Source organism: Acomys minous (assembly GCF_964271855.1).
Source record: "Acomys minous genome assembly, chromosome: 6".
Classification (NCBI taxonomy): Eukaryota; Metazoa; Chordata; class Mammalia; order Rodentia; family Muridae; genus Acomys; species Acomys minous.
In genome coordinates this window covers 44,374,210-44,396,887 of record NC_140487.1, presented here as the reverse complement: position 1 = coordinate 44,396,887, position 22,678 = coordinate 44,374,210, and the positions used below count along the sequence as shown (strand labels likewise).

The window sequence follows — 22,678 nt, the reverse complement described above, 5'->3', positions numbered from 1 at the left end:
GAGAGGGTATGACATCACCGACAGGACCAGTGGTGAGAGAGGGTATGACATCACCGACAGGACCAATGGTGAGAGAGGGTATGACATCACCGACAGGACCAGTGGTGAGAGAGGGTATGACATCACAGACAGGACCAGTGGTGAGAGAGGGTATGACATCACCGACAGGACCATTGATGAAAGAGGGTATGACATCACCGACAGGACCAGTGGTGAGAGAGGGTATGACATCACAGACAGGACCAATGGTGAGAGAGGGTATGGCATCACCGACAGGACCAGTGGTGAGAGAGGGTATGACATCACAGACAGGACCAATTATGAGAGAGGGTATGGCATCACCGACAGGACCAGTGGTGAGAGAGGGTATGGCATCGCAGACAGGACCAATGGTGAGAGAGGGTATGACATCACCGACAGGACCAATGGTGAGAGAGGGTATGACATCACCGACAGGACCAGTGGTGAGAGAGGGTATGGTATCACCAACAGGACCAGTGGTGAGAGAGGGTATGACATCACAGACAGGACCATTGATGAAAGAGGGAATGACATCACCAACAGGACCAGTGGTGAGAGAGGGTATGACATCACCGACGGGACCAGTGGTGAGAGAGGGTATGGCATCACAGACAGGACCATTGATGAAAGAGGGCATGACATCACCAACAGGACCAGTGGTGAGAGAGGGTATGACATCACAGACAGGACCATTGATGAAAGAGGGTATGACATCACCGACAGGACCAGTGGTGAGAGAGTGTATGACATCACCAACAGGACCAGTGGTGAGAGAGGGTATGACATCACTGGCAGGACCAGTGGTGAGAGAGGGTATGCCATCACCAACAGGACCAGTGGTGAGAGAGGGTATGACATCACTGGCAGGACCAGTGGTGAGAGAGGGTATGGCATCACCGACAGGACCAATGGTGAGAGAGGGTATGACATCACCAACAGGACCAGTGGTGAGAGAGGGTATGGCATCACCGACAGGACCAGTGGTGAGAGAGGGTATGGCATCACCGACATGACCATTGATGAAAAAGGGTATGACATCACCAACAGGACCATTGATGAAAAAGGGTATGACATCACCGACAGGACCATTTAAATATTAAAGAAACTTAATGTCTAAATAAAAGGCTGTCAAGACTCAGGCATGATTTGTTACATTGTATATATTGAGGAAGTCACTGAACAGAAAAATGAGTGTGCTTTGTTATATGCAGTGTAAGAATTTGATAAGACCCTTGATTGAGCTGTGCTGTGAATTCTCAAATGATTCAAAATTAAGAATATTTTGTTTTGGGGACAACGGAATGGCTAAGTGGATAAAGACACTGCTGCCATGTCTGACCTGAGTTCGAGTCCTGCAACTTACGTGGTAGAAGGGCAAGTTCCTCAAGTTGTCTCCAGACCTCCACATGCATGCTGTGGCAGGAGTGCACCTCTCCCAATATTTTTAAAAAGAATGCCTCGTTTTTAAGAAGGAGTCCCAAAGTCTCGCCTTTAAATGCTGCAGAAAGATTGTGCTTTAAGAAATGGAGTGATGAAGGTCTGGAGAGATGGCTCAGAGGTGAAGGGCACTGACTGCCCTTCTAGAGGACCTAGGCTCAGTCCCCAGCGCCCACATGGCAGCTGACAACTATGTGTAAGTCTAGTTCCAGAGGATCCAATGCCCTCCTCGTACAGACACACATGCAGGCAAAACACCAATGCATATAAAAATAGAAATAAATAAACTATTAAAAAAGAGAGATGAACCGGGTGGGTGTTACACACCTGTATTCCGAGCACTCAGGACACTGGCCTTAAGTACTTTAAGTGCTAGGCAAGCCTGAACTGTAAAGACAGTTTACAGCAAACGTAAAGGAGAAGGAGGGGCAGCTGGTGAGACGGAGTACTTGCTTGAGCAAGCCCGACTACCTGAGTTCCACAGGCACATGTGGGCACAGCCCCCACCCCACAGCAATAATAAATAAAATGTAAAAAAAGGAAAACCAGTTTGAAAAAGAAGACAGTTGGCAGTTGATCTCACCTGCTGAAGCTGATCAGAGAGTTTGTTAGGAATGCAGCCAAAGAAGAGTTAAATTTGTGATGGGAGATCGTGGTCCTCTGCCACGTTGGACAGATGCCAGGGTAGAATGGCTGTCCCCTGGAGCTAACACTGACAGCTTAGGATGTCCTCGTCAATGGGATTCATTCATGAAGAGAAACACTACCCCTGTGAAAGGCACCCAAGCAGCCGGAGCCCCAAAGACCCTTGGAAAAGGCTGGCACTTGTTTCTAGGACTCCACCTCCCAGGAGTTTTCTTAACGTTCTGCAGGTTTTCAGTGGCTCTTTGGCCCCGAACGTCATAGAACCAAGTAACAAAAGTAGTGGAGCCATCCACGTGATACTGAGGTCAGAACCAGCACTATTTAGAAATAACTGGGAAGAAACTCTGCTACTAACAGGAGTGCAATGTTTAAAGTAGCGAAGCTTCAAGGCCTTAAGACACAGAAGACTGGAGAACACGGGTTGCCTACCAACAGTTTAAGAGTACAGCCGTGATGTTTTCCAGTGAACTCATGTCATTGCTCTGCAAGTTAATGTGTTTGTTTGTTTGTTTGTCTGTCTGTTTGTCATTTGGGGGAACAAGAAACATTTTCATAGTACTAACTGAAACCCAGTTTCTGGCCAATTAAAAATACTACCTGTAGGAGATGGAAGATGCTTGAGCAGGTAAAGTGCTTTCTGTGCAAGCATGAGGACCTGAATTTCCAAACTCCAGCACCATGAAAAAGCCAGACAAAGCAGCACTGGTGATGCAGGCAGGCGGATCCCAGAGCCTGCTGCCTGCCGGTCCAGCTGAATCAGTAGGCTTAAGGTTTAGGCTGGAGAGTGAAGAAGACACCTGTTTTCAGCCTCTCAGGTCACACGCATGCGCTTGCTCCCCACCCCCCACCTCCGTCCCCATATACACATAAACTAAATAAAGTTGTTATTGAATGCTTGTTCTTTTCAGGCTCTGGGGCACAGCAGTGAGCAAACAGTTCCCTTTGAACAGTTTTCATTCCAGTGTGTGAGGTGCATGCAGATCAGTAGGTAGAAAGGGGAGCATCAGAGGGTACTTTGACATGGCAAAGCAGTGTAAGGGAGGAGGGCGGAGGGCTCTTGGGAAGATGACACTCGATCTCTCAGAAGGGCTTATCTTCTCCATCAGGACCACCAGCCAGTTCAGTTGGCTCATAGTTCATCCTGTAAGGCACTAGGGGTTTTATGAAAAATACACAAGCCAGCCAAGCCTGACAAAGTGACATAAATATCAGGAGGAGTGGGCGCAGAGCCTGAGGGCCTGTCATGTAGGGTGTCTTATCTGTGTGTACATAGACTAAATACAGTCTATTATAACAAGTATTTCTCGAGGCACAGCACCGTCCCACAGTCCTGAAGATGAAATGCCAAGCAGGTTCTGCTGTGTTCAGTTTGAATTTTGGATGTCTTCCTTTCATATGTTGATCTAGATGCTTTTGTTGTCTTGCCAGCTAATGTCAGTTGCTTCCCATGAGTTTTACCGTATTAGGAAACAGATGTGCTGTATTTCTGTGAGTTCTTTCCAAATACTAATCAAGACTTGACTACTTCGTGGGATATACAGATATGCGCGCACACACACTGAACATTTGAAGGATGGATTAGATGTGAATTGCAGAGTGAAGTGCAACAGATAGATTTTCAGAAAGGCACAGATCGGTGCCAGGTTGTAAATGTCTTGGTCCACTCTGTTTGATATAACTTAGCGTGGTTTAGCTAATGCAGTCTTTGCACTGGGGATGCTTCAAAATTGTTTCATGGTAGGAGTGTGTTTTCAATGCAGCAAAGAATATACAGTTAATACACCCTACACTTTAATGTTTCAGGTGCTAGACAGTGGAGAAATAGGACCACAAAAACAACAGAGCCTTGAATCCTTCCCCTCTAGTTTAAGTGCAGTGTGTTGTGAATTACATTAATGGAAGGAACAGCCGTAGAGCTTCAGGGAGTGGAGTGGTTTCACTGAACCAAGATTGAGGAAACCCTTCTGACAAAAATCTATATTTGTGCCAAGTTTAAAACCACAAAACAGTTGTGGTGATGCACACCTGTACTCCCAGCATTTAGGAGATGGTGACAACAAGCTCACTGCCAGTTCTAGGCTAGCCATGGCTACGTAATGAGACACCATCTGAAAACAAATAAGCTAGAAACCAACCCTAGGTTAAATCTAAGTTACTTTTGAAACTTCATAAAAGACTGGGTAAGGATGACTATCGCTTTGGTAGACTCCCTGAACTTGCTAGCGTTTCTTGAGAGCTTCCGGTTGCAGCAGATGATTACCTGTTTTATTTGGGTTCTTCTGCCTTTACCTCCCTTTTCCACCCTAATCCCTCACAACCCCCCAACACTAGGTAAACGAGAAAGGTTAGAAGGCAAAGGGGATGTCGGTCTCTTTAGACTACTTCCTGCTGATTAGGGTCGTCAGGTTCCTTGGGACAAGTCCAGTGTTCGTTTCAGAGTTTCTCCCAAGTTCTCATCAAACTGCAGCAGCAGCCACCAGGGGTGGCAACTACCTCTTCTTCTTTGCATTGCCCCTGGCCCTCTCCACGCTCTGGCATTTATTCCCTCTACAGAGTCCAGAATTAAACTATGTGCAGCTGGCAGAGATCACATCTGTGCTAGTGCACAAGACATCGTATAATTAGCTGCTATGGACAATCTGAAGTAGCCCCATTTTCCACACCTGGGATATAAACATAAACATAACCACAAAACATAACTGGGTTTCGAAAGAAACCAAATGTCTCATTTCCCTGATGCTTTGAATAAAGGTTTCCAGTAGAAAATGCTACAGAATTGGTACGTTGAGACTTGATTAAAATACACACCAAAAAGCCAACCAAACATGACAGAGCTCCACGTATATCAGTGTGTAAGGAACCGGAGAGGCAAAAATGTTGCACACAATTCCACTTTACCTCACAAGGTTTGGTTTGGTTTGGTTTGGTTTGGTTTTTCCGGATAGGCCCAGGGACTGGTCTATAGCTAACTAAAGAGCTCAGGGACCCTACCAGGACCCTACTGCGTCACCTGCAGTCTGTACCTCAGTTTTCCATGCTACTCAGTGGGAATTGTTTCACCTGAAAGCTTTTCCATAGACTGACTATAAAGCTCAAAGTGGATAGAAATATACTTTGAAAAGCAGTCAAAAGCATTTTACCAGGAAGCAATGCCATTGTTTATGAGGCTCATAAACACACAAGCCATATGTTTATTGCTGTTGCATATTCATTAAATGTCTTACAACTGAGAAAAGCTACCTCAAGATTACAAAAGCTGCTGGTGTGGTGGCGGTCCTTTAATCCTAGCACTCAAGGTTGCAGAGGCAGGTAGATGTCTGTGAGTTCAAGAACAGTCAGGTCTACATTGTGAGTTCTAGGTCCATAGCAGTTACATAGTGAAACCCTGTTTCAGAAAAGGGACAAACAAGAGCAACAACAAAGTTGCAGAAGTTTGGGGAATACATTTGTAGCAATATATGTGTGCTTCTGTATTCATTGCTGATCATGAACTATAAAGAAGACAATCATAGTTATAAGAAAAAACAAACTAGTGCAGAAATGAACAAAGAATATGAGTGTTTTCATTGTAACAAATCATTAATAAATGGGAAATTTTCATCTTTATTAATTGTTAGGAAAAATAAAATAACATTAACAGTACCTTTTTTTTTTTTTATAAGATATTAAGACTTTAGGAATCAGTGCTGGAGAGATGGCTCAATGGTTAATAGTGCTTACTGCTCTTGTAAAGGTTAGGGGTTCTGTGTCCAGCACCCTTGTGGCTGACCACTATAGCCTGTAAGTTGAGTTCCAGAGCATTAAACATGGTCTAGTGACCTCCATGGGCTCCTGTGTACATTATGTGGTATACATACATAAATTCTACAAAGTGCTTAGTGAAATAGATCTTAGGAGCTGCTAATTATTTTGTTGATGGTATACTAATAAAAGTTCCTTTAGTGAAGAGGGGTTCACAAGTCCCACCCCTAACTGGGGAGATATTGACAGTTGGTAGCTTCTGGGGGAGAGAGGGTCAGTTTCTTTAATGGAATGTCACCCCTTGGTAGGTAAGCCACACTTCAGTGGATGGCCTTATACACATGAGTCTATATAGAGTGCAAACTTGACTCAGTAGGATTAAAAGAAATAAAAAGGGAGGTGAAGGTGGATCTTGGAGGAGTTGGGAAGTGACTGCCATCAAAATGTATTATATGAAGTTCTTCAAATATTCATAAAATGCTGCATTTTTAAGTAAATTTTCTTTAAGAAAAGAAAAAATAAACCAAGTAGCAATTCTAGTCTTTGAGTACAGTGAAACTAGAGAAATAAGATACAAAGCAAAATCATAACGATGCCAGAGTCGTCATAGTCATAAAGATATTAGCCATCAGTAACCTAAGGACTCCAGCATGGTGAGGTGGTTTAGTAAATTAAGGCTCTCAAAATGAACAACTCCAAATGCATACATAAAACACAAAATATTTAAGGCTTAAAATTATTTTTTAAAATGACTATCACTTATGGAATTTTTCCTTTTAAAACTTTTATCATATATATGTATGATCGGCCTGCGTGTATGTCTGTGCACCATGTGTGCCTGGTTTCTGCAGAGGCCAGAAGACAGCCCCTAAAATTGGAGTTATAGATGGTCATAAACTGCCATAGGGTACTGGGAATCCAACTCAGGTCCTCTAGAAAAGCAACAAGCGCTCTAAACCACTGTGCCTTCCCTCCATCCCCCACTGAATTTTTTGTCTCACTGTGCTAATACTATTTATCCTTCTAACAACTGTATGCAAGTGGTAATATTAGTTTCCATTTTATACTAGAGAAAACTGAGGCTCAGAGACAATTAGTCATATTCAGTCATATAAAAACATGCACATTCATCTAAAGTAATTGCCACAAATACTAGCACTTAGCACAGGGAACACTAACATTTTTAAAAAGATTTATGTATTATTTATTTATTTATTTATTTATTTATTATTTAATGTGTATGTGATTGATTGAGCCTGTATGAATTTATGAGTACCACATTGCACGTTGAAGCCAGAAGAGGTTATCAGGTCCCCTAGCACTGATAGTTAAAGGCAATTATAAGCTGCCATGTGGATGCAGGAAACCAAACTTGAGTCTTCTCCAAGAACAGTAAGTGCTCTTTAACTGGTGAACCATCTCTCCAGCCCTTATTCTATAATTTTATGTATGTTCATAGCATGGCAAAGTGGAAGCACAGAAGTGAGCTCATGAGATGGCTCAGCCCATAAGGCCCCCTCTGCCAGGCCTGATGACACAAACATGAACCAGGGATCCATGGTGGAAAAAAAATACCGCATCTAAAAACTAGCCCTCTGACATCTAGACATGGAAGAACTGGCGTATTAAAATGTTTCTCTCTATTGTTGGTATTGTCAGACTACCATGCATTGTCAACCTATCTACGCATTGGTTGAGAACATGGACTACCAGCTACTGAGAAATAGACTTTGAAAGGCGCTAGAGAGGCAGCGCAGTGGTTAAGAGCACTGGCTGCTCGTGCCAACGACGTGGGTTTTGTTCCTGGCACCCACCATCCGTAATTTCAATTCCGGGAACTGCTTTCTAACCTCTGCATGCACCAGGCATGCATGTGGTACACATACATACATGCAAGCAAAGCACGCATACATAAAATAAGATAAATAAATCCTTTTCTGAAATAGACTTTTAGTCTGCATGTTAAGGATGGTATCTCTTTGGAAGAGTTACTCTTAATGGATAGCTTAAGCCAAGTCTGCCAGCAAGGAGCCCGTCTTGAGTGGAGGCTGAGGTGGTAACACCTTTGGTTAAAGTGGACCAGTTCACCACCCTGGGGACATGGTACCCCTAGGATAGATGCCCCCCATCTATGTCATATACTAGCCCTAGTCATTTTACCTTCAGAGTCCATCTACTTCTGTCCCTGCTGTCACCATTCTAGACCATCATTTCTCACCTGAGCAATCAAGTGATCTCAGAATTGGTCACCTTTTGCCCACTGTTGCCTCTTCTAGAAACCTTCATACAGCTGCAAAATAGAAGTAGCTGAATTCTTCAGTAGTCATGACACTCTCTGCTCCTGTGAAAAAAATTTTAAGAGCCATCACTGCTTGAAATTGAGTTCTTACTGTGTCTGCGCATTAGTACCCTGTGAAGGCCTTAGGCCATAAACACCATTTGCCTTATTCACTGCTGCATCCCAGTGCCCACAGCAAGGCCCAGTGCAGTGTGTTTGCTTTGTAAACCTCTCAGTAAAGAGTTGAGACAGTAAACTGGGTGTGCTGGCGCACGCCTTTACTTCCAGCACCCGGGGAGACAGAGGCAGGTAGATCTCTGGTGAATTTGATGCCAGCCTGGGCTACAAAGCTGATCCAGGACACCCAAGGCTATACAAAGAAACCCTGTCTTGAAAAACAAACAAGAACAACAAAAAAGTTGAGATAGCAAAAAATCAAAATACAAGTGCATAATTTGGTCATGAGTGACAGATGCCTCTCAGATTGTGCTCCTGAGAAGGTAGTACTTGATATCTCTGTAGTTCGGTGGCTACTACAGCCAACTGCAGTTATCTGCGGGTGCTGTTCTAGGTCACAATCCTGGTGCAGTTTTTGGGAAAGGTAGAAAGAACACCTTCTTGCTGAAGGTCTCTGCGTATCTCTGATCCTGAAGCTGCCTTTTTTACTGTTAGAGGACCATGTCCTTATACAAAATCCCAGGAGGCATTTAGAAAGATTCCATAAAACGCTGGGCCATTTCCTAGCAAGCAAGACTTCATTATAGCCTAAACCCATTGTAAGCTGCTACTTACGTGTACTATCCACTTCAGACCCGTATGTAGGGGCCAGTATGAGAACTGAGTTCAAGCCCAAGCACCCGTGTACGAAAGCTGGCTGTAGTAGCACACAGTAACCCAAGAGCTGCACAGAGAGTCACAGGCAAGTACCTGGTCCTCACTGTCTGTCAACCTCGCCTTCGTGGAGAGTTCGAGGTCAGAGAGAAACCCTGTCTCAAAAACAGGTGGACGGTGCCTGAGGAACCACCCCCAAGTTGCTCTTTGGCCTCCACACACAAGCAAACACCACAGATACACACATAATCCATATGCAAAGTAGAATCAAACCAAATCAAACCGATGAATCCCTTGGAGATATAGTAAGTCAATTGCTTATGTTACTTCATGTACGGAATAGGCCTGGGAAGTATCGTTGCCTTGGTGATGGCTGGATTTAAAGGACAGAGACAATCCTGCTTTGTTAAAGTGGATATCCAGAGAGCTCCGATGTGCTTTCATGAGCCCTGTGTCCCATTCTTGCAGTGTTGCTTTCCATATGTGTATTTATTGAGCACCCACTGTATTCTAACATCTTAGGTCTTAGAGACCCAAAGATGAGGTCTGAAGGTGGTGTTCTCAATCTTCCAGGGTTCTGTAAAAGTCTGCAGAGAGATCGGCACATCACAAACCAAAGCCTAAGAGCTACTTTGAGGTAGAAGGGGGGGGGTGAGGGGGCAGAGGGGGGAGAGGGGGGCAGTGGGAGAAGGTGGCTACAGACTTGGAGTAGCTGATAGGCCACGGGCTCTGGAAGCTCTTTGTCTGTTGTTACATCCAAACTTTGTGACCTTAGGCTACTGCCTTCACTGTACGTGTGTACCTACCTGCCGCATGGGGCCATAAAGGGTGACTCACAGAGTTACTAGTGGGGTTAAGGGAGCTTGTGGTGCATTAGTATTAGCTCCATAAAGATCAGCTCTTACTTTGGTCTTTTGTGAGCTGTGCATTTGTGAGCTGAGAATAAATGCTACTGCAGTGGCACCACCATCTCTGGGCTGGTTGGCTGGGAGGTTTGAGTGACTGAAGAACAGGATACCCATGGGGAGTGTGGCAATGAGACAAGTGGGAGGTGGTGTGAGTCTTCTTGCAGCTTTGGGCGTGACTCTGACCAGCAGTGCGCTGTTGCCTCGGCCTGAGTGTTCTGAGGTCTCGTGGATGAGCTGGCCAATTCATCCTGTGGGTCTGTGTCTCACTTCTTGTGATTTCTGCCTATGCATTAATAAAGTAAAAGGATGGGGGGTCCTGTTATTCTGTGTTCTATTCCCTCTGCCTTAACTCCCTGCTGCTGCTAAAACAGAGGCACAGATAAATACTTGTGACTTTTCTGGAGAATGATAAAAGCCATGGGCTTTTGGCGAAGACAGGTGACAGAGACAAGCTCTTCTGTAGATCTCACATGACCCTCACATGACACTCCCTCCCTCCTCATTCAGAAAGATGCCAGACTCATTGCACTGCCTGACTCCAAGCCTGCTTTTTGTTTTCATATTCCCATGTCAGATTGTTTTTAATTTTCAAGCATAAAGTGACTCTGCCATGTGCTGTTACCATTGCTGGCTAACCACGTCATCACGTCATCACGTGCACTGACTTTGATAATGATGATCATGATTTCCAATGAAGGGAATATCTTATTTTGAGATGTTCTAATTAAATTGACAGTAAGTAGTGCATGGACTCTGGAGGCAGGCCCCACCGTCCTCGTAAGGCCTTAGGTGAGGCATGTAATGTCACTGTGCTTCAGTTGCTCCAGGACACACTTAACACATAAGGTTACCTTGAGGGTTAGTTGAGGTAAACGGAGCCAGGGCAGGTCCTGCTGGCACCTGGACAGCACTGAAACCGATTTCTCTTAAGATGAGGCAGTGATGGATTGTTGTGAGGAGGAAATAGTGACTGATTTCTCCCCTTTGGCAGCTGGGGAATTGTCTCAGTGGGTAACAGCCTTTGCTTCCCAAGCTTGAGGACCTAAGTTCAGATTGGCAGCCAGCACCACATAAGAACTTAGTGGAGCAGCACATGTCTGTTAGCCTAGTGCTGTGGGACGGAGACAGGAGATAGATCCCCGGGGGGCTGGGAGGCTGAAAGGGTGAGCTTAAGATTTGATGAGAGACTTATCTCAGAAAAATATGGTGGAGGAGCTCGAGAGATGGCCTAAAGAGGTTAAAGAGCAATGGCTGCCCCTGAAGAGAACTCTGGTGCACATACATAAATGCAGTCAAAACACTCGTATGCAGAAAATTGAAAATAAATAGAATAAAATAGAATGGGGAGCAGTGGAGGAAAACATCTCACGTCACCTCTGATCTCAACACATGTGTGCATGGTGTGTTTCACACCTGTACACATGCATGTGCATAATGCACCGTACATTGCTATGTATCTGTGTACACACACACACACACACACACACACTCCATATCAACTGATTTGCTTTATAGCTTGGTATTCACTGAAAGCCAAGACTGTCTTTCTCAGTCGGGTCTGCTCTGTGTGCAGCCGCGGGCTGTGTTGGACTGACATTGTCGCTGTCCTGAGTTGAGAAGTATGAGATCTTGACAGTTTAGTTTTGAAGACTGAGCAGAGGAAGCGTTGGATGGCTGTAGGGTCAGAGGACACCAAGAGTCAGGTGTAAGGTAAGAAGCAGAAGCTGCAAACAGGCACTCAGGTGGTAATTTGTAGGAAGGATTTTTGCTTTTCTTCTTACAAAGAAAGAAACTATTCAATATGAGGCTAATCAGTGCCACTGTGGGGGCCATTTTTCTATGTATATAATTATTTCATAACATGCTATAAACCTCAAATATATACAACAAAGTTTGTTAAGTGAAGAAATATAAAATATCTTAAATTTTTATGTGGACTTCCTGTTACAATAGTATTTTTAATTATTCAAATCTCTTGTGAAGACTTTCATCCATTTCTACTTTTCAATGTAGCTTGTATTATCTATCACTTGGGGCTCAACATTAACAATAAAACAAATTTTAGTTATTTACTTGCTCAGGTGACTCCATTAGAAAGCCTGGAGCATCCTCCTAGTATCCTTCAAGTGCGGCTTAATCCTAGCAGAAGTGGGTTATGGGACCAGAGCAAGAGTGACATCTGCGGAGGCTTTTGCTCACTTGCAGAGTTTGGATGAAAACACGACCATTTATAGTTATGCTGGCTTCAGCCTTCCAGCCACTCTCTGCAGCAAATGAGAGAATGCCTTCTATTTGGGAAGCTGAAGTAATGTAGGGGAAAAACACTCCCTACTCTACCAGGAGCCAGGAGCAAGCTTTGTTAATCTTTAACTAATAAAGAATAAATACTTGGCATTACACAGTCGTCGCTTGAGATGAAAGCAGATCTTTTCCATGTGCGATTCACTCCTAGTTTGTGTGTTTAATTCTCTTTCAGATTCACCTCACGGTTTAAAACCTGGAGACAGTGGACCACACAAAGCCTTGCTGGTAAGTAAGGTCTTCCTCATTCATTGTTAAAACAAAGTGACTCTGTGCCATTACTTTTGAAATGCTAGTCACACTTTAAGTCAAAAGCACCCCTTAACATGGCTGAATATTTATTTGCACATTTTTCCTCTGAATGATTTATGAATTTTCCATGCCTTAAAAAGTTTTATGGTTTTTACTTTTTTCTTTTTCTAAGAATTGAGGCCAGTAGATCTGTGATTGCATAGCAGATTCTATTAAAATAAAATCTTCTGTATAACGAAACCCTTTCCAGGCTCTTGTTGCTGTTCTTCTTGTTTCATATAGTATCCAATGCAGCAAAAATGTCCCTTGGCTAAGGAATTCAGAATCTGCCTTGAAGTATGCTGTAGTGAAAATGAATGCACAGCTACAACACATTCGGCTGTACAGTCTTTTGTTTGTTTGTTTGTTTGTTTGTTTTTACAATTTTTCATTATGCATATGCATATGTCTCTCTGTGGGGGGGTGTGCACATGAGCGCAGAGGCCAGGAGAGGGCGTTGCATCTTGCGGAACTGTAGTTGCAGATGGTTGTGAGCCACCACCTGAGTGTTGGTGACTGAGCTGACTGGCTGCAAGAGCAGCCGGTGCTTTACACCACAGAAGCCTCTCCTCAGCCCCAGACTGCACTTCCTGCTTTGCTTCCTTTCTCCTCTAACCTTAGCCTGGCTGATTGTTGCACAGACGGGAGCTCAGTAGTAGAAATCAATTTTGTTTTGTTTGGTTTTTTTTTTTTTTTAAGTGAAAAGCATCTGAGGATTGGTACGGTATCACTTCCTGGTCTTGCAGCTGTAGTCTGTTTGCGGTGGTAGCTTTTACTCTATAATAAACCACTCTAAATGTATTTCTCAAATAGCAGTTGTTTATGTATCTTCCAGTTCTGTGGGGGAGGGGGCGGTTGAGCTCAGCTCAGTTTTGTGATTCCTCTGATTTGAGCTCAGACTGTTTTATTCATGAATAAATTCCAGGTGAATGAGGCTTTGTTTTTGTTGGTCATGTGGCTGTTGGCTGAAGTGTTTATAATGCCTGAGGCGTGGAGTCTCCACTTGGTGCCACATTGCCTGTCCTTCAGGATGTCCTTGCTCTGCTCACAAACCACCCCTACCTTCTCTGCTCCCCGGCATTCCAGCCCGGGCATCTCTATGCTGGCTGCCTAAGTGCATCCTCTCTTGCTCGCTCCTTACTCTTCATTCTTTGTGTGTGGTGTTTGTGTCCAAGTCAGAGGTCAGCCGTAAGTGTCATTCCTCAGGAGCCATTGACCCTGTCTTTTGCTTTTTTTTTTCCCCTCCCCCTCACTGGGCACCTGTAGATGGCAAGTAAGCCCAGGGGTCTGACTGTCTCTACGTCCCCAGCACTGGGATTACAACCACATGCTACCACGCTGGTGTTTTACAGGAGGGCTGAGTAGAGGTCACAGGCTTGCACAGCAGGCATTTACCCACTGAGTGATCTCCCTAGCCCCTATGCCTTCTTTTATTTCTGTCAGGCTAATCTGCTCACCATCACATGAGGCATCTTATTTCATTCTGCTTCCCCTTTCTCCACCTGAAGAGCCTTGTTACTTTTTTAAGGGTTAGTCAAGTCCCGCCTTGTTTTTGCCATCTGTGATCTCACCTGCTCCAGTCTCCTTCCAAGCTAAGCAGTGCCCCTCCCTTTTTCATCCTGCCTGCTCTACCCTTTTTTTCCCCCCTTTGTCAGCTCTTCAAAAGCAGAACTTTCCATATGCACTCCTTGTGGTCCGACAGCAGGAGCAGAAAGTACGAGAGACCCCTAGTTAATCAGATAGCAGGCCAGCCCAGCACTCATTCACACCCCGAGGCCCAGTTCTGGGGGAGCCACAGGAGCGCCCCGCTGCATGACATTCATCAGGCTTGGGGGAGAGCACAGGGATCAAGTGATGCTTCACAGCAGACAGCCACTTGTTACTCCAAAACCAAAACACTTAGGGGAGGCTTGGGTTTTAAGCACAGCTCCAGGAGTTTCCCTGCAACAAGCCACCTTTCCGAGCTGCGGCTCCCCGGTCTGGATCAGGGCTGATACTTAACGCAAAGCCTACCGGAAATGAGTGGAAGTGGTGGAGTAATAAAACAGCATCCGTGCTAATAATTAGGGTCTGCCGTTTATTGGGCAGTGGCTGTGTGCCAGGCACTGTGCTGTCTGTTTACATGCGGATTTCCTGGAACGCTCCTCATACATGTGCAGAGCACTGTTTTTCTTGGGATCGGGTTGGACTCACCGTTTAGCCCTGGCAGACCTGAAAGTCAAAAGTCTTCCCGGTTCAGACTCCCAAGTGCCAGAGTTACCGGGGTCACCGCTACGCCCTGCTCTCATAGGTACTATTTTTATAGCTTTTTTTTTTTTTTTTTTTTTTTTTTTTTGCCATTGGTGATATTTTGTGCGTTTTCTTTTCTATTCTTCAAAATAACTAATTAGATATACATGTCCCTTACAAAGGTATGGTGTTAACGATATCAGCCATTGACAGCTAGACAGACTTACCATGGAAATCTCTTCAGAGAAGTGATTTTAATTCAATTAAGATTATTACCAGAAAGGAGCCCAGAATTCCACAGGGACTGGGCTATTCATGGAAGGAAATTTCCTTTGGGGCTTTATTTCCCCTTAAGTAAGGTTTATTGGTTGCAATTATTCTGCTCATAAGCAACAGAACTCCAGTTTAAGCCAGGTTATTGACTTACACGGATAGCTGGTTTGTCCTGCGTGGGCTTTAGGCACAGTTGTGTTGAGGGGCTCAAAGGCCTTCTACCCAGCCATTTGGAGTCTCTCTCCTGTGCTTCTCCTGTCATCTTAATTCCATCAGTGTTATTCTCCTCCCTATGCCACGCTCCATTTACACACCATGGTGGCAGACATAGCCACCAGCATCAGCCACTGTTCTTGAAGTCTGTGTCTTAAGAGGGCTAACTCTTCTATTAGTACCAAGAAGGTATTTTCACTGGCCTGGTTTGGGTAGCCTATTGGAACCATCATGATTAGAAGTGGGCAGTAGCCAGCAAGCAGTGTCTCTCTGACCAGGCTGATCATATTCCCATGGCAGAAGGCAAGACTGTCAATGCCAATTGCGGGGAGGAGGTAGAACTTTTCCAACAGGAGGGTTGGTGAGAGAAGATGCGAGGCAGGTAAGTACCAAAGCGGCCTGATTTAGAAACTTCCTAATTTGGAGTCAATTAAACTTGGAAGGTTGAAAATTAGATGTAGTCTTGGTGACACTGCTACCGGCTTCAAGTTCGGTGCCTTGATCCAGGCTGCCAACCATGAGCTTGTGGCAGGAACCAGAGTGAGTGGCCTTGCTGTGGGTGTGGCAGGGAGCTCCTGGATTGAGGACTCCATGTTGTATCTGAAAGGGCTGTAGAGTAATCGGTGTCTAGAGATGGTGGTTGAGCCTCAGTGGCTCTGTAGACCTTCTGTAACGATTTACAAAATCATGTACATGGAGCATCAAGTGGTCCATCACTCTTTCACTGGACTCAGCTGATAAACCATCATTTGATTTAACTGTGGCTGTTTTAGATTTCACTAGTTTGGTCTCTGGCATCAGTTAGTCTCTGTTCTTGGCTCACCTAGCGAAGTTTAGTGTCCATTGTAAACATGGAATAGACAGTGATGTCAGTGGCTGAGTATTTTGCCTTAAATTATATATTCAGTTTTCCAGCTTTATGTATAAAGTTTTCACAGCCATAGCTGCCATTTACCTAATGCCGGGTTCAGCTAAATACTTCATGCACATTATCTGAACTGCATGTTTATGGACATGGCTAAGTCAGGGAACCTCGGATCTGTCACAGTACATCCCGCTGGGACCAGCACCTTCCAGCTGCCGTTCTGGAGGCACAAGACACAGACTCTCCTTCTGTTTGCTCTTGTAGGCCCCAGAGCCTCCTTCCCACCACAGGTGGCAGGATCAAAGCCTCAACATTGGAAGACACTGCTAAGATCATGTGCTTCATTGGTTTCCCGTTCCATTCATACCCTGTCTTAGTAGGATTTCATTGCTGTGGAGAGACACCGTGACCGTGGCAACTGTTATAAAGGGGAGCATTTCATTGGGGCTGGCTTAGAGCTCAGAGGTTGAGTCCACTATTGTCATGGGAGGAAGCATGGTGGCATGCAGGCGTTCATGCTGCTGGAGAAGGAGCTGAGCTGAGACTTCTACCTCAGGATCAGCAGGCAGCAGGAAGTGACTGGGACACACTTCCTCCAATAAAGCCGCATCTACTCCAACAAGGCCACACCTCCTAATAGTGCCTCTCCCTATGGACCTTTTGGGGCCACACATTCTACAGAAACCTGCTCACCTAAGATAATACAACAATTTAGGCTTAGACCTCAGACTTGGTTCAGTACCTGTCTGACTACCGTGCTTGCTTTCCTGTGTGGTCCTGGGCAAGCTGCTTGCTTCTGAGCCAGTTTCCTTGTCTGTCAAATTGGATAGATAGCTGTCTTATGGAATTGTTAAAAGGGTCTGAGTGAGGTTCACACCCCCACCCCAACACACACACACACACACACACAATCAGGTTCACTTAGAAGCCAGCAGTACTCTCTAGGGAAGGCCACCTACTCTTTTAGCTGCTTATCCCTGCGTCTCTCTGGTGCCACAGAAAGGAGAACACAGTCACAGATGGCCTGAGCCTAAAGGGCTGTGTTTGTTAACTTTTCCTGGGAAGATATGAACAAATGTTTTTTCACCTCAGATAGGGCAACAGCAGCAAACCAAATGCAATTCTACCAGAATCCAACTTGGCAAAGCAGTGAGTTTATCGGGCTTATTTACAGAGCATGGGGGCAGTGCTGCTTTCAGGGGCATGATTATCCTAAATGTCTCAAGTCAGAACCAGACAATACATTGTGCCTTTCCTCAGTGTCAGAATTTCTTTAATAAAATAAATTTATAGGATATTGTAGTTTCAATGAATTCTTTTATTCAAACCTTAGTTACTAATACTAACTCTCCGATCACATAACTGCATATAACACAGTATATATCTCTCTGCACCTGCATACATGGAGGTTATAGCTTGACTATAAAACATGAAAGAGGCAGGAAGTCAAAGGGGCTTCAGAAGCCAAAGCTGGGAAACTGACAGGGACACACAAGTCTCTTTTGATAAGATAACCAAGCCACAGAGAAGCAGCACCAGCACCACCAGCAGCGACAAGAAGCACCAGCAGCAGCGGCAGTTGTGGGTGTTGGGGTTAAAGTTGTAGAGGACCAAGGCCAGACACCCTAGCAGGAGGATGAACAGGTGGCAGTGGAAGAAAGTTGTGGCAAAAGTAGGGGCCAAGTCAGGCTGAACAGGCAGTCTGGAGTCCTCTGCCTGTTGGTCCTTGATGTACACATCATGTGGTTAGGTGACAGGTTATTGGGAGCTATTGCTATTAACAGTGCTAGGTACCACAATGCTGTTCTGATAAGTGTTAAATGTTTGGACCTGGTTTTCTTGATAGGATTTTAGTATACCTATGGGTCTCTATATTCTCCGTTTACTCTGGTAAATTTGTAGGGCAACACCCCCTCTACTTCTAGAAATAAGTTACCAGCAGGTGCTATTGGTCATATGGTGCTGCTGTTGTGACCACTCAGGTATCTTCTGTCCTCAAAATAGAGTCAAAGGTGCTTAGTAAAACACAGTGTCAGGGGCTGGAAAGATGGCCCAGCGGTTAAGAGCACTGACTACTCTTCTAAAGGTGCTAAGTTCGATTCCCAGCAACCACATGGTGGCTCACAGCCATCTATAATGAGATCTATTACCCTCTTCTGGCCTGAAGGTATAAATGCAGACAGAGCACTGTATTCATAATAATAAAATTTTTAAACACACACAGTGTCTGGGGAACACACACAGTGTCTGGGGCAAGGCCCATCTGAAAAATTTTTTTACACAGTGTGGGTAACCTAAAGCAGAGAACAGACTCTCAACAGCAGGTCAGTCCAAACAGCTGCATCACAAAAAATCCCCACCTCCTCATGGATAGCCACCTCATGGAGGCCTTATTTCAGACAACCTTCTTCTTCTGTGTACTCCGGCTTCTCTTAAGAGCCTTTGTAGCTGGGGATGTGGGGAGCAGGAAAGAGGATCTTGTGACCTGTCAGTCAGTAGCTGTGTTACAGTTAGCATAGATCAAGCTATTTTGCTGATTTGTGGTACTTGGTACCTAACCAAGAACTGTCTACTCCAAGATGGCATGAGTTGAACATATTACATCTGGAGGGGGAAAGCCATGCTGCAGCAGGCCGATGGAGAAAAGTGGTCTCGGTGTTGGTTTCCTGGCTTTGTCCGGCACTTCCCCGTGAGCCGCGCTGTACCTTCCACCACCCTGCCGTACCCTCCTTCACAGCTTCTGGCTCCCAGTCCTCTTCGTCACTTGCTGTAAGGGACACTCAAGCTGCCTTCTAGTGCTCAAGATAGTTGCATTCCCTGACTTGTTTTGAGGAACAGACAAAGCCACTTACTGTGATGTTTTGAACAATCCTTCTTGAGTTTGGTTCCCGTGGGTAGAAGTTACACCACCGGCCTGGGATTCTGGCCGAAGCTGCCTTTAGAACTGGCCTCTCTGAACTGAATCAAAAGGGCAGCCCTCTTGTCCTCGCCACCCTGGGATTGTAGAAATCAGAACAGTTTCCTCCACTAGTGTTGTCTATTTCCACTGCCTGCCCTGTTTACACCCTTGTTAGGACTCCTAGATCTAGCCAGGTTGACTTCCTAGAAATTTCCATGTTATGGTCTATCTAATCCTTCCTTTGGAATTTTTTTCCTGTCACATCTTGACTCTTCAGTGGAAACTTCCACTACAGTGTCTTGCTATGTTGAGTCAGCTCCTGACCCAGGATAGAAAACTCCTCTCCAGAAACCTAAAAAGGGGTCTTTCCCCCCCCCCCCTGTTCTGTCTTTCCAGGTAAAAGAGTCAGGAGTGGTGAGGCTGTGGTGTGGGCGATACGTGTGTGTGTGTGTGTGGTGTCAGAGGGGAGGCGTGATGTGTAGAAGGGTGTGCTATGTGGTGTGTGTGTGTGTGTGTGTGTGTGTGTGTGTGTGTGTGGTGTCGGAGGGGAGGTGTGATGTGTGGAAGGGTGTGCTATGTGGTGTGTGTGTGTGTGTGTGTGTGTGTGTGTGTGGTGTCAGAGGGGAGGTGTGATGTGTGGAAGGGTGTGGTGTGTGTGTATATGTGTATATATATATATATATACATATATATATATATATTGTGGGTATATAGGTGCTGTATGTGGTGTGTGTGTGTGTGTGTGTGTGTGTGTGTGTGTGTGTGTGTGTGTGTAGAAGTACCATGAAGTACCTTACTTGTGCAGGACAGTTTCAAAGTGAGTCTGAGACACCCTGTTCTCAGTAGCCTCGAGGAACCCTCTCACTGCTGGCCGTGGGTAGGTTTCACTGCCCTCATTCCAAAGCGCACTTGATGTCACCTACAGAAAGCCAGCGCCTCTCGGGAAACTGCTCAGTCACCATTTTTCATGCTCAGCGCCCTAACATAGTTTATCTTGATCGGAGAGCCAATTTGCTGTGTACCATGAGGGTGTTTTGGTGAGGGCTCCACACAGAGCTTATCGGTGCCACAGAATCAAGCCTTGTTTAGTGTTCCACTCCTTCACTGAAAAGCCACCGCAGTGCACCTTTTGAGGCAGGGAAGAGGGTGCTGGGCCAAGAGGCTGGGGGCTTGTTCTTTCCAATTACTGAGACACTTGCGCAGTGACCTCTGCTGCGTCTTAACTGCTTCATCTCTAGTGGGGTGATAAGATTGCGTAATATGATCTCTCCATTCCGGAAGCACTGCACTTGATGAGCTAGCTCACTGCGGCCTCCCTCTCCGGAGTCAGTAGTCGGTGGTCAGCAGACAGCTTCTAGGAGTGTTTGTTTGCATGTGGCCGGTAAGAACAAGTTAGAAACCTTTTAAAACAGCCCACTTCATAAGACTTTTTTTTTTTCTTTAAATCAGTCAGGACTTTGAGAATAGCCTAAAATATGTATATGCTTCGAAATAAATGACTGTCTTGGGCTGGATTGATGGCTCAGTGGATTAAGGCACTGGCTGCACTGGTAACCTAACTTCTATCACCAGAAGCCACATAGAAAGAAGGTGAAAATTGATTCCAGAACATTGCCCTTTGACCTCTGCACATGTGCCGATACATGCTGCACACAGTCACATAAATAAATGGTATTTTTTATAACATCTGCTTTGTGATATTCATTAGTCATTTTATAGTGTGAGTACTAAGTGCTGAGGTAATGAGGCTTATCTTCCTAGCTGAGACCTCGGTCAGGTCATTTACACAAGGATAATAGTGTCCAGTGTCATAAAACTTAGAGTGCACGGAGCAGGCATGGCACACTGGGAACCTCCAGTTGTGATGGCCGGCGCTTTCCTGTACATCGGCTCCGTTATATAGACAGGCATTTGAAGAGTGTTTGGTTCCTTGTGACGAATGATAAACAGCATCATGAAGACACTTTCACATGCAAGACGTTGCTGTCTAACTTGTTCGAGAAAGAACATTTGACAACAGAGGAGCTTGTGATCAGCAAGCTGGTACGTATAAAAAGCGGTGGCATTTACTTAATTAAGCAGCTCTCCCTTTTGGAGATATCTCACTGTGAAAGTATGAGGCAGTCGTTTCACCACCGGATCATATCTCTGTTAATTTTACAAGGACTAGGGACACATATCTGCGGCTATGTTTAGCTGGCTGCTCTAAGCCCAGATGTTTATTTTGCTTTCTTTCAGTGAAGGAACAGGTGCCAACTACAGGAAGCTGAGCAGGGAGTATGAGTTCCCTCAGGAAGAAGCAGGGCCTGGAACAATGGCCTAATATACACAAGGGCTGCCGATTTGTCAGGCAGATATGAGACATGGGCCAGAGCAGAGATGGGCTAAGCAGGAAGTTGCCTTTTCCCGTGGCAGGCACTCACTTCACCGTCCCCTTCCAGGGCAGTCCAGAGTAGCTAGAGCTCCAGCCTGCTACCCTGTGGTCCATACACAGAGTGAGTGCGTAGAGTGAGGGCTGCGTTGTTTTGGCCTAAGCTAACCTAGTAGTTTGTGTTTTGTAACACATGCCTAGGCACCTCCGGTGAATGAATAACCCGGAGAGCAAGAAACCCATGCCTGTGCCGGTCTTGACAACACCTTTTGAGCAACAGTCATTCTTTATAAGGAAGGCAAACTACGGCTAGGCAGTTGGAAACAGGAAGGGGAAGGGGGGGGTGTCCGTGGCAATCAGCAGACCACTTTAAACAGTTGGTTAGCAAATGTTTAAGGAATACCTTACACTTGAGGCTATGGGACTTTATTTCCGAGCTCCTCAGTCTGCTCCCAGTGGCCTTAGAGAGATGCAAGGCTGACGGGAATCCTTTGTCTGCGTAGTTCTCCGCCATCAGGGCCCACCACAAGCTGACAGTTCCCGCAGCAGCAGTCTGCCACGCCCATCCCTGTAGCTTGTATGACCTCACACATTTTACTTGATTGTTTCTTTGTTTTTGATACAGGGTCTGCTCTGTAGACCAGACTTGTAATGATCGCCTAGTTTAATTGTGTTTCCTTTGTTTAAAGAAGACTCTCGAGGTAATGTAAAACTCTGTAGAACCTACAAAAACCGGATTTAAATGGAAGTGTAGCAGGACCTCCAAGCCTTTCCTCTGCCCTCGGTGTGCTCATGAGCGTGCCAAAGAGGGTCAGTCCCCAACCCCAAACTGGCTTTGGCCCCGTGTGTGCAGCTAGACCTGGACATGCAGTGGGTTCACTTGACCGGTTTAAAGAAGGAACTGCTGCTTCTTTAAAGCCCAGCAGGGAACTGCTGCCGGAGGCATTCCTGGCCACCGAGTACCTTCTATGGTGTAATGAAGTCCCAGCACTCCCCCAGGAAGGGAAGCCTTTCCCTCTTAGGCCTCCAGTGCAGCTGTGCTTGATCAGAAGACCCACAGAGGAGCCATTTGGAAAGGAGCCTTGGAAGCATCCACGGGCTGAAACAAACACTGGAAAAATTCTCCTTAAAGAAAGTTATCCACTGTGGCAAAACCGTGGCCCTGACCCAAGCCTTAGGAGAACCACCCAGCCTTCAGGACTGTACAGATGAAGGGATGAAGTGTGCCCGCCCACTCTTGCCTCTTTCGGCATAAAAGGGCTGAGGTGCTTTGCTTATCAGCCTGAATGGCATGTATGTGAAGGGGCAGGGAGAACGCCCTTTGAAGCCCTGTGAGGAACTGGTGTGACAGTGACTTTTCCAGTGCAAAACTGGC

General features: G+C 45.5%; 1 protein-coding gene across 4 annotated transcripts in view; it reads left to right on the top strand.

Moving 5' to 3' along the window:
* GNG12 (G protein subunit gamma 12) overlaps positions 1 to 22,678 on the top strand; it is a 115,556-nt gene that overhangs the window by 37,506 nt on the left and 55,372 nt on the right. For all 4 annotated transcript variants that reach the window (XM_084786080.1, XM_084786078.1, XM_084786081.1 and 1 more), the window contains one exon: positions 12,338 to 12,390. The gene's annotated coding sequence lies outside the window, so the exon portion shown is untranslated. The remainder of the gene's footprint in view (positions 1 to 12,337; positions 12,391 to 22,678) is intronic.